Here is a 12,284-nt window from a genome sequence, read left to right on the forward strand (position 1 = left end):
CTGCTTGATGCATGGGCAGGGGGAGCTTGGAAGTGCAGAAGGGCATTACACCTCTTGATTCCACAGCCACCAGACCCAGGGCTGTGGACCATTGCCAAGCTGTGCAAAGGGAGGAAGGAAAACAACAAATATTAATAACAAGTGATATGAATGAACTGTGTACATGAGGAGGGTTGATATTACTGAGAACGCTCCCTAGGGCTCAAATGAATTTGGGTCCTGCATCCATCATTTCCCATCATTTTTTGGGTAGATAGGTAGATGCAGCACAGATGGAGAAAAGAAATTGCAGGGCTTCAGTCACAGAGCATATCAGTAGAACTGGTAGGGAATTTTCTGTTTAGAGGCTTCTGACATCTCAGGAGGTACAAGTTCATCAGAACAGAAAGCTCACTGGACTTGAAACTGGACTTGATATATAATATTTCTCTGTGCTATCAGAGAAAGGGCAAATGATAAACCTCATTTTACATTGTATTTACAACTTAAGTTCAAAAGCATTTCTATAAATGAGGATTTTAAGACACTGAATTTTATTTATATATCTAAAAAGAGTACTCCAATATTAAGGAGATGAAAAAATATTTACCTGAGAATAGTTGGTTTTTACAATATTAAAATATTCCATGTGCAGCAACCCGAGTAGGCCAAGAGACTATTTCATACTTGGGTTGTGAGATGCATAAATACGATGCATTACATCAGGGAGTGTTAAGATATATTTATAATTTGAAGGACTTTAGAGACCGTTTCAGTGTGGAAGATGAGATACCAATAAAAAGGGAAGTAATCTTGGAGAGAGCTGTGTTGTATCCCTCGGAAAGCAAGGCAGCAAAAGATAAACTGTGACCACAGGCACACACTTAGTCGTCTTCCTTTATAAATATGTATCAGCTAAAAACAAGTACATCCAGTACATCTGTCTCAATATGTGTGTAAAAACCTAATCAATATGAAGGATAACAGAACATGGGTTTGGTCTGGTGAATGCACAGATGTTGAGATATATGAATATATTAATAGAAGCCCGGGATGGTAATGAGTGCATGGATACAGCTATAAATACACAGGCGTGGGCTGCTTGCACTGATCTTTGCCCTTAAGGGCAATGCTGAAGCAGCAGTTTGCCACTGCTCTTCCTGACTGGTCACTGCTAATCAATAGCCTTATAAATCAGTGCATTTAGGGCACTGCCAGTCTGATTCCTCATGTAAACACTCGTCAGGTTCAGTTAATGGCCAGCCAGGTCTGCTGCTCTCCCCTTGCCTTCTCCTGATGCAGCACGGAGCCCAGGCTGCATTAAGTGTGGTAGCTTGAGTTGTTCTTCTCTTCCAGTGGTAATGAAGGAAAGAGAAAAGCATCACTGCCTCCTTTGTCAGTGGGGTTTCTAGACTTGCTGCGCTGCTCCTCACTCCGCTGGCCTTGCTCCCAGCTCACTTCTGTGTAATCCACAGGGAAGGTCTGCCTTGGTGAGAAAAAACCTCATCTGGAGGAGGAGCCTGTGAAAATGGATGGGAAATGATGTAGTGAACCACAGGCATGGACAGACCAACAGAACAAATATGTCCTTACAGATTAATGCACACACTAAAACACAAGAAACAAAAGGAATAACAAAAAACTGGAGAGAGAGAGAGAGAGAGAGGGAGGTAAAGTTAGCAGGGAAGTCCCTCGAGGGTCCATCCCAGAGTTTGTTCAGCTCAGCATATTCATAAATGGTTTAGGGAGAAGAATAAATAACAAAAAACTATTCAGAACAGTCAATTCTGTGTGATTTCAAAGACTCAGAAAAGGAGCTCACAATGCTGAATGACAGGGTGATAAGATTGCAGCTGAATTTCAATACTAATGAGTACAAATTAATGCATTTGGGGGAAAAAAACATAACCACACATACAAAATTATAGGTTATAGAAATTAGAGAAAGAGAAGAAAAGGATAGGAGAGATCTGTATAGGAGCTGTGCAGACAAGAAAGGTTGCAAATCATTATTCATGATGCCCAAGAAAAAGCCAGTGTGAAATGCAATGATCAGAAGGAAGGTAAAAAAACCCAAAACCAACAGAAATTATTTTTTATGCACTTTATAATTAAATTGTGTAACTCATTGCCACAGGAAATTGTAGAGACAAAAGCAAAATCTGGTTCATAAAAAAAGTTTAATCTCACTGATAAAGAATATGTCATTGCAGATGAATAGTGGCTCAGAAATTCCTTGAACTGCTGTTTGCCAGGAGCTGGTAGGATATACCAGATAAAAATAGTTTCCCATACAACCTGTTAATCCTCACCCAGGGGAATCACTGATTAAAAACAGAGAAAGTATTGGACACTACCTGCTTTTAATCTAGCCCAGAATGCTGGTTCTTATATATTTAATAACAATATTCTTACCTACTTTGGGGAAAAAAAACAAACCACAAGACCAAACTTACATACATTTCTATGAAAACTAGAGAAGGTGTGGAAATAATGGGATATACTACTCTAAATTTCCAGCCTATGGAAAAAGGGATTATTTCCCTCACTTTCCTACTCATTGGGATAATATCCATATCTTAATCAGCATCTCTGCTTCCCCATCACCCTGACTTTGCCACAGACTCAATTGTTCCAAGCTGGCAGCTTGCCTGGCAATATAGGGACTGTCAGCCATGAACAAAAAATGTCCTGCTTGTCAACAGTGATTCACAGCGTGGCCTTAACCATATCAGAAACTCAATCCAGCTCCAAAATACAAAAGCTGTTTCATGAATGGTAAAGCTTAAGAAAGACTGTTTTCTTGCAGTCAGGTTTTCTGCCTTCTTTCCCATGCTCCCCAACCAGTACTTCCAGTTCCTTCCAGCAGAGCAGTTTGGGGCTCTTGTGACATGGCCAGTGGGCACTGGCTGGGTAGCTCTTACCCCCAGGATATATGAGGTCATAAATGCCTCTTTAAGTGGGTGTCCCCTTGTTCCTTCTTTGGTCTCCCTTTGGTCTCCCCCTTCTTTGGTCTACCCTTTGATTCCTTCTTCTTTTGTCTTCTATTTACCTAAGTATCAAAAGGTATCATTAAGGTCTTTAATTCTCACAGAATCGTTTAGGTTGGAAAAGACCTTTAAGATCATCAAGTCCAAATGTTAACCCAGCACTGTGAAGCCCCCACTAAACCATGTCCCTAAGTGCCATGTCTACATGTCTTTTAAATACCTGTAGAGATGGTGATTCTACCATTTCCCTGGGCAGCCTGGTCGAGTGCTTGACAACCCTTCTGATGAGGGATTTTCCTGATATCCAATCTAATCCTCCCCTGGCATAACTAGAGGCCATTTCCTCTTGTCCTATCGTTTGTTCCTTGGGAGAAGAGATTGACCCCCACCTGGCTACAGCCTCCTTTCAGGTGGCTATAGAGAGTGATAAGGTCCCCCCTGAGCCTCTTTTTCTCCAGGCTGACCACCCCAGCTCCCTCAGCTGCTCCTCACAGGACTTGTGCTCCACCTCCTTCACCAGCTCTGTTGCCCATCACGGGGCAGACTTCAACATCTCAATGTCTTTCTTGTAGTGAGGGGCCCAAAACTGACCACAAGATCTGAGATGTGACTTCATCAGTGCTGGCAGGGACAGAGTCACACCATCATTGGATGAAAATGGCCACCTGCATCAAAAGCTGTAGAAGGGGAACAGACAGAACAAAAGCTCCAATAAACAACTTTGATTCCAAGCCAAAAGGGTCACAAAAGGTGTCACATATCACTCTTTGTCTGCAGAGCTTATGAAAATTCAACCTCAAGGGACAGTCATTAAAAGAGAATCCCAGTGTGTATTAAAGGAAGTCCACCATTTTCCCTAGTAAAACAGATAGGAAAAACAGCTTCTGGGTCATTTTAATTTATAAGAACATATTAGAGAGCAAAAGGGCTTTGCTAGAGGTGCCCAAACTTTTAAACATTTTTGGTGTTTTCTGTTGCACTATGAAGAGGGATAGCTTCTCCCTCTGCAGCATCTGATGAAACAAGAAGAGACAAACCCAATCACAGGATGGAAACAAATTGCAGACCCCACCCAATTACACAGTTCAAATTCTTAAATCATATAAACTGCAAGTCAGGCATTTCAGTTCAGTTTAGTGGAGAACAAGGAGAAGAAAAAGATTCTTTGAGAAAACTCATTTTGTCTGAAAGCGAAACATTGCCAGCCAGCCATGAGCTGCAAGTTCAAACACCTTTGCTAAAAGCCTCTATTCATTTGCAGTTTATTGGATAGCATTAAGCTGCCCATTCTGGTTATATTCTCTTTTTTTTTAAATGCTTGGAACAGTGAAATATAAGAAGATTAATCATATGCAATATATATTCATTAGGTAAATTTCAGATGATGAATCAAATAGATTACTTTGCCTAAATATTTCTCATAAAATATCAGCGGGCATCATATTTAATAAAAATCACAAACAAGTGGAGACTGATTGCCCTGCACACAAAAGCAATATAAAATAAGCACCTTCATAAGCAACAGTTTCACCACTTACCTCCACAAGCTATTCATATATACAATCCATTTATAACAGCAAACTGGGGTTGGGTTTTGCCATTTTACAATTATGATTCCCTCAAGAAGAAGACAATATGAAACTTTATGGTAACTTCTCTTTTACTTAATACTGCACATAAATTATTGTCAGGTCACAGGGAGCAAATAACCAGAGTAAGTCCCATTTTCTTCCCATTCCTTCTTGTCTCCTTTTTTTTTTTTTTTTTTTTTATTACTGCTCCTTTTGAGAAATATTTTCCATGAGAACATTTCCTTCCACATTAAAATATAATCACTATTTGGGGGGAAAACATGGGCTATAGGTCAAGTTTTACTGCTGCCTGTTAAGAAACCAGTCACTGCTATGGAAGAGTATAAAATCAGCTATACTGCAGAATCAGTACAGCACTGAACCAAATGAAAATAAATTATTTGAGAAACCAGTGCACAGTTTGTTGGAGCAACATAGAGCTTTACCATAAAAGCCTCTTTTTCACACAGGTGAAAGCCTGAGAACAGTCAATCCCTTGAGGAACAACATGCAAGGCTGCCCAGAGCTGGCAAGCACTGGAGAAGAGGAACACCTACCCCCAGTTCCCTCACTGTAAAGAGAAAATCTAATATAGTCAGTGTCTGTAGGACACTGTCTTTCCTCCTGGAGTAATGCAAGGCACAGGGGTCAACATCCAACACTACCTGGAGCTGTCTAGCCTTTGGAATTTTTATAAATCCTTGTACATAAAATTTCAGGGCACATTTCAGAACAAAAATACGAATTAATGGAGAAAGGGGTGCTAAATATAAAGATGCACCACTTCTGGATAAGGAATTTGCTGAGTCACATATCAGAGGCTGGAAGAATGTGCTGGGAAATATCACTCTGCATTTCTTGCCTCTACTATTGCCCACTCTGAGAGAGTACTGAGCAAGATGAACCTCTGCCCTGACCTGCAGCTGTTTAATAGTTGATCATTCTCAGTCTAATCTAAGCTAAAAATATGCTTCATATTTTTCATCAAATACAAGTAGAATCTTGAGTACAAATAACCATGTGTGTCTGGTACAATGTGCTCTAGGAAGAACTCCAGAAAATCAGGCAGTGAAGGAGAATGAAGAGGGAAAAGTTGGGTAAAGAAAAGTTGGAAGCTCTGGGATGCAGAACACACCTAATTATCCCTAATGACAAATGTAGTAGAGTCAAATGCAAGGTCACACCACTTACTGAAAACAAGCACTGATACCACCCTGAGCTTGTCAGTGCTGTGCATCACTTTTACTGACACAGTCTGACAGTTTGCTGAGGAGAAGAGAGTGTTTTTTCCTTCACTGACACAAGCAGCCCAGCAACAGGGCTTTAAGGAGAGACAATGAAGACATGTTCTTGTCAGAGATTGCACTTCACAAAGGCCTTTAAGAGACTAGGATTCTTAAAAAACCGCCTTTCCCATGATTGGTCTACACTGTGTGGTTTTTGCCTTATAGAGAAGACTCTTGAATGTGAGAGCCTCAATGGTTTAGCTCTATTTTTCCAATTGTGTTAATAGAGAAGAGTCCAGGGTACTAAATTAATACTGAGTCAAGAGAATAATTAGTGCAAACCTTCATGTGTGTCCCCATCAACCCAGGGAGTTGTACAATTCACAGACACATCACAGAGCACACTAATGGCTAACAAGGTCTCCAGGGGTGCTTTAAAGATTTACACCAGCTAGCCTGTAGTTTCTGAGCTTTGGTCTTTTGCTTTCCAAATGAGTGAGGTTTTCCCATAGGAAAGAAAGCAGGAAATAGGAAGTAGGAGTTTAGGAGGTGGAGAGAAAGAAAGACACTGGATTCCTTCTGTCAGAAAAAACTCAACAAAGCTCTCAGAGCATCCATGAGGACCCACAGGCTGAACTGCACCAAACTGCAGCTTGTGTTCAGAAGGGATTGAGCTTCAAGACTGCTATTTTGCCCACCTTGCTCTGCTGTCTGTATTTTATTGCTCTGTCAACAACCTCTTTCTCTTTTTCCTGTGCCTTATTATTAAATCCCCCCCTCCTAAATCTACCCACGAACATAAAATATTCTGAAATGGCATCATCCATCTTACCAAAAGGATGAAATTCTACCATTTGAATTAAAATCAGGAAAAATAACATGGATTCTATCTTTTCAGGCTGAATTACTGCTCTAATCCATCATGCTGGCTACATGGTAAATGATGGCCCAGAACTCTGGGAGACCACTTGATTGGCTTTTAATTACCCATCACACTGATGCTGTGATAAGAGACATCATAGGTTCTTGATTTCTACACGAATCACATGAATGGCTGTGATTAACACAAATGCTGAGAGATTAATAAGAGTGGTTTTGGAAGAGATTATGATGATATATTCTCAAATAGAAGCAAGAGCAAGCCATGATTTGTGGGTTAAATTACAATTTTGCTTCCTCCCCCTCAAAATTGTAGTGCCACAGAGCCAAGTAGTGTATTGCCTTGCATGCTCTTACAGCTATTTGCATTTGTAGTAGGCACTTTACAGCTGGTTTTTAGGGGAGAAGTGGCTGCATCACAACAAGGTGCTGGAGAGTCAGCTTCAAAATGTGCATAACTGGTATGAATATCCCATAACAACGTTGTCCTTCTTCTGCCTCGGGAGACATGCCCTGCAGGATAATCTGCAAAATATGAATACAACAAATGGACAGACGTGCAAAAGTATAAAGGAAGATAGGGAAAAAAAATACGCCAACTTCTTGTCAAACCAAGTGGCATTATCAGTTATTAACTTGACTTATTATGTCACAGTGGTGGGAAATCTGTTGAGGAAGGCAGAAGCAGGAATAACAAAAGGAAATACTGCATTGCCCAGCTGTAAATACAAAAATAAAAGCAAGCTGATGTTATTTTTTCATTTCTTCCCCAGGTACCACACTTTTTGACAGTGCTGAGATTAACAACCTTCATCTCAAAATGTGTGGCTAGCCTTTGCACTCAAAATAACACTCTCTGGTTTCATTCCCTGGTAGGTCTTGATAAGACTTCTGCAGAATTTTTGATGCAGAGCATTATCGCGCTGCTGTGGTATTGATTGATCCACTGTGATATGGGCAGGAGGTGCTCACACAGGCTTGAAATCCCCTGATTGGGCTTGCAAATAGTTCCCCAAGGCAAGATTTATGCTACTGAGATGCGAAGAAGTAAAGCAAAGTTCACAGGGATTTTAGAGATATAATTCCAACTCCTAAACTCTTTGTATATTTAAAAACATATGTGTAAAAAACACATATATTATTTATCTTCTTAGTTCACAAATACCGTGTCACTGGGGATATCTCAGTGATTTAGGGGGAAAAGCTAATCTTCCTGCTTTTCATAACACAGCTGTCAGTTTTCCCAGGCTGTGTACCACAACTCATTTCAGGATCACTCTTAATTGGCACCTGAGAGAGAGCTGTAGTAACTTGATTTGATGCTACTCTTTGCCAGCAGACAGTACAGAGCAGCCTGTGAGCTCGGAGAAGAGATTTGTACTGGCTGAAACCACCAGCTCAGGGCAGCTGCTGTACATCAGAGCACAAAACCACATCCAAGAAAGGGGACACAATCAAGAGAAAATTCAGACAGAAACAAGCCATGCAGATTGCAGAAGACTCAATTTATTTGCGGGGGTTTTGTCCTACTAGAAGTTGCAGACAATGACAGCTGCGACATTTGACTTATACAGCACCAACTTGGCTTAGTCACTGACTGAACAGTATTGCATTTCCCTTAATTCAATCACTGAATTGGTTTCCTCCAGACTGAATTTTTTTTATTATTATTGCAAATTGGTCTATACTCCCAGTTCTCATATTCTGTCAGAGCTCACACTGTGATAATAGCAACCATGAAGGTGCAAGTGCTGTTCATTATAGAAGAATGTAAGTAGGACCTAAATTATTCTCCCATATTAGTGATGTATTAATTTCCATTAGTTACTAATTACCAGTAGTTAGCATTTTTGGGCTCATGCAAAGAGACAGCATGAAGTTCCTGAATCTCCTATACAACTTGGCATGTGAAAGGAGCCCTGCTGTAACTCAGCTCTAATCTAGAGCTGGTGGGAAATACTATAGTCTGTGACTTCAGCCTCAGGAAATACCAGGACATCAAGTTCTGAATGTTTCTGTAAAACTGTCCTAGAAAAAAATATTCCAATGAAATACATCCTCCCTTATCCTTTCAGATTTGAACTTTGCTCTGTTCCAAAGTGGTTCCATGATAGTACTTAGCAGCAGGTACATGTACCGCACACCACTGGGATAAAAGATGCTCAAGGAAACAAAAAATTATATGCTATTATCCAAATTTGTTGCAGATACAGTCACACTCTCCCTGGACACTGAACCAGCCAGAATTACAGTGAATATGGTTAACCTATCTATAAACTAAGTATGTTCTGCCTTTCCGTGGGAAGAATTGATAAGACTGTCCCCTTGGAGAAGCAGCCTGTAAGGGATGTGATGCAGACCACAGAATAATCAACTGCATAAGAGATAAGAAGCAACTGATTATGCAGCTCCTCTACAAAAAGGATTTGCGGTTTTTAGAGGATGAGGAAATAAAGAGAAGTAAATGTCAAACTTCTTAAAAAGAAAAAAAAAAGGAAGAAAAACATAAAATAACTCCTGAAATACAAACAGAATTTCTTCTTTGCAACTCAAAGTTGACCAAATGACTAAGAAAACACTCTTCTGCTTTGAGCATCACAGTTCAAGGAATGCATGGATCAGAGAGAATAGAGAAAAATAACAGCAAGAGCTCTAGAAAATGTGACTTATAGGAAAGGCTTGGGGCTCAGTTCAGTTTGGAAAAAGGAGACAAAGAAAACAAACATCAACAACATAAAAGATACACACAAGAAAAAAATATATTAGTAAGCTGTTCTTTATGCCTGCTGTAGCTAGGAGATAGATATTCAAAAGCTGGAATAGACTGTAAGGAGGGGTTTAGACTGTCATCATTACAGGTTTCTAAGAAAATGGTAGCTAAACTTCACCCTGAACCAGAGAAAAAACATCATTCCTTGTGTCAGCTTCAATAAGCACGTGTCCATTTGTCCAGCAGAGCCATCGTCCTTCAGATCCAAAGCAGACAGAGCAAACCACTCTAGTCTTGTGCTAGATAAATGTTCCTGCCTCTTTGTAAAGATTGGTCTGAAACTGCTAATTAACCTACATTTGTGAAACACTTCAAGATGCTTTAAAATATGAAGGTGGGCGTGGAGCATGGAGGAAAGCAGATAGAATAAAGAGAGAAGCAAAAGAGAACAAAGCCAACAAACCAAAGAGAACAAATAGTAGGTTGAGTTCTGCTCCTGTGAGTCGTGCTGGAAATCCAGGGCAGTTTTCTGTGGGGCCACATAGCTGCAATTAGCAGAAACAAATCACCTTTTCTGTTGCACAGACTTGTTAAGGATGTCATTTGCATGATTAGTATCCAGCTACTCTTGCCCAATCCAAGCCTTTACAGACCAAAGGAAGTAGCCTCTCCATGAGGTGTCTCAGTGTCTGGTGGATGTCACAGTCTTTCAGCTGCATGATCTGAATGTTGATCACGGGGGAAGAACGTTGTTGGGTAGGGCAGAGAAACAGAAACAAAATTACCTTTTTAACAAGAGGTTCAAGGTGAATCCAAACTGGATTAGGATGTTCTAATGCACATTTTTTCTGGTTCAGCTGAAGGAGAGTTGGTCCTTTAAGAATTTTTTGTGGGGGGAGGCAACTCTCACAGTCTGCTATTCATGTACCTCAGAGTATTTCAGGTTAGATAATTTGTGAATTCATATTTCTGCTTCTTTTTTTATGAGTTTCTCATTGCATTCTTTATATTGGCATTGTTACCACCACAGCGTATTTTCCAGCTACTTTTACAGTACCAGTCAGAACTTCTGGTTGATATCCAGTTCCATCTGACACACCTTCATATATGTTTCCTCTCCTTAAATCCCTCTTTCCCTGTTAATTCCTGTGCAAAGATCATAATCTTCAGTGACCAGTTATCCAAGAGGGATCTAAGGTCCATAATACAAAACCATCCAGTTTTTAACCCCTGCAGGGTGCTGACATTTTCTGGATAGCACCAGGAGCAGCCCACCCATGCTACCATCAGCTGAGAGCTGCACGTTTGCAGCTCTCGTGGGTCACTTCAGGCTTCTCTTCTCATGGGGCTCTACTGTCATTAATTAGGTCACTGCAAACTGGGACTGCTCTTTGCACACCTGACACCTGGACATCCCCTCTCCAGCCACCAGCACACCCTCTGATGGTGCCACCAGATGTGTTCACATGTCACATTCCTATTTCTCACTCACTCTGTGACTAAAGAGCTCCACAGAAAATGTACCTGCTTTTAGTGAAATGAAGAATACAGGGGATTATTTTACCATATAAGAACACACCAGCACAAATTATTACAGAGTTCATGCAATTGATCAGGAAGAAAGCAAGAGCAGGCTGTAAATCACACCTGAATTGGAAGTGGCTCAGAAAGCAGCCATACAGGACACCACGTGGCATTGTATACTTACCACTATCCCCATGAAGAATTCAGGCGTCAGCCAGGGATATCCATCTATGGCACTGTGGTATTTCCCAAAGCCTCCCTTCAAATTCAGTGCAAAACTCACTTTACCTCACTCCAACTCAGATGTCCATGGGAATTTAGAGGTTGAATCTGGTTAGAGATTACAACACAAGCTGGTGTGCAACCATGTATGTGCATCTAATTTCTGAATATACTGGTTGTACTGAGAAAGGTCTAAAAATTGCAGAAGTTGAGCAAAACTTTCCCTCTCATTACTCCTTCTTCAGCCAGGTGACACCTAAGGGGAAAAAAAAACTAGTGGGAAAACTGTTGGTCTTGAAACACAGAAGTAAAAATCCTGTGGAAATTAAAATATCAACTATGCTTACAAATTATTAAAGTGCATACCATAGCATCATATGCCCACAGTGACAAAAAGCAGACTAAATATCATTCTTTTATACTGGCATGTCTTAACTTCTTGAGATATTGATTTTGCAAATTGAGCAGCTTAAATGCATGTACATACAAGTAGAGAAGGAGTTCTCCATGGCTTCTTATATCAAGAAAAAATATACATATATCCAGTCTTTTAAAATGCCTGGGTACAAGTTTTATAATTCTACATAGTCTGAAGTATTTTCTTTCAGGATTTAGCACCATTTTTACTGTAGCAGTGTACTTTCTCTTCACAACTTTTTTTTGATCCAACACACTCTCGCCATGTTCCCACGGATAAGACCAACAGAAGTGCTGAACCCTTCTTTGAACATAAGAAAGGAAAATACTACTGGAATATCCTCTCTGAGAATGCTGCAGCTTGTAATCCTCATTTTCTTTGCTTCCAAAGGATTCCCGATCTGTTCTTGAGGGCACACGAAAATCCCACTGGGGATGGTCCTTACAGGGTTTCAGACATTCAGGGAGTGTGTGTGCTCTCTCTTGTCTTCATTTGGTTGGATTTTTAAGTATCTGTTAAGGTGCCTAGATCCAGGAAGAGACACTCCATTAATGTGCATGGAGAAATTTGGAATGAATAAATAAGTAAATTGCCACCTAGTATCACCCCAAACTGCAATGCCTGACATGTTTTGTCTGCTTAAATACAACATTAAACATGTATTGCAAGTTTTCTTATTTCACAGAAAATCAACTGTTGAAATAATAATTTTTTTTAAAAATAAAAAGAAAAAAAGAGAAACCCTCTTATTTAATCCTGATTCTT

General features: G+C 40.2%; 1 long non-coding RNA gene across 1 annotated transcript; it reads right to left on the reverse strand.

The window, feature by feature from the left end:
• Positions 1-510: 510 nt before the first annotated feature.
• On the reverse strand, positions 511-10,155 carry LOC121671960. Its single transcript, XR_006018685.1, has 2 exons — positions 9,925-10,155; positions 511-1,499 (listed from the first exon to the last, which is right to left on the reverse strand). It is a non-coding gene; the product is annotated as an uncharacterized LOC121671960 (long non-coding RNA).
• Positions 10,156-12,284: the final 2,129 nt, after the last annotated feature.

Source organism: Corvus kubaryi, unplaced genomic scaffold (assembly GCF_017639235.1).
Source record: "Corvus kubaryi isolate FWS band 111438036 unplaced genomic scaffold, C.kubaryi_AGA036_p1.0 37398, whole genome shotgun sequence".
Lineage (NCBI taxonomy): Eukaryota > Metazoa > Chordata > Aves > Passeriformes > Corvidae > Corvus > Corvus kubaryi.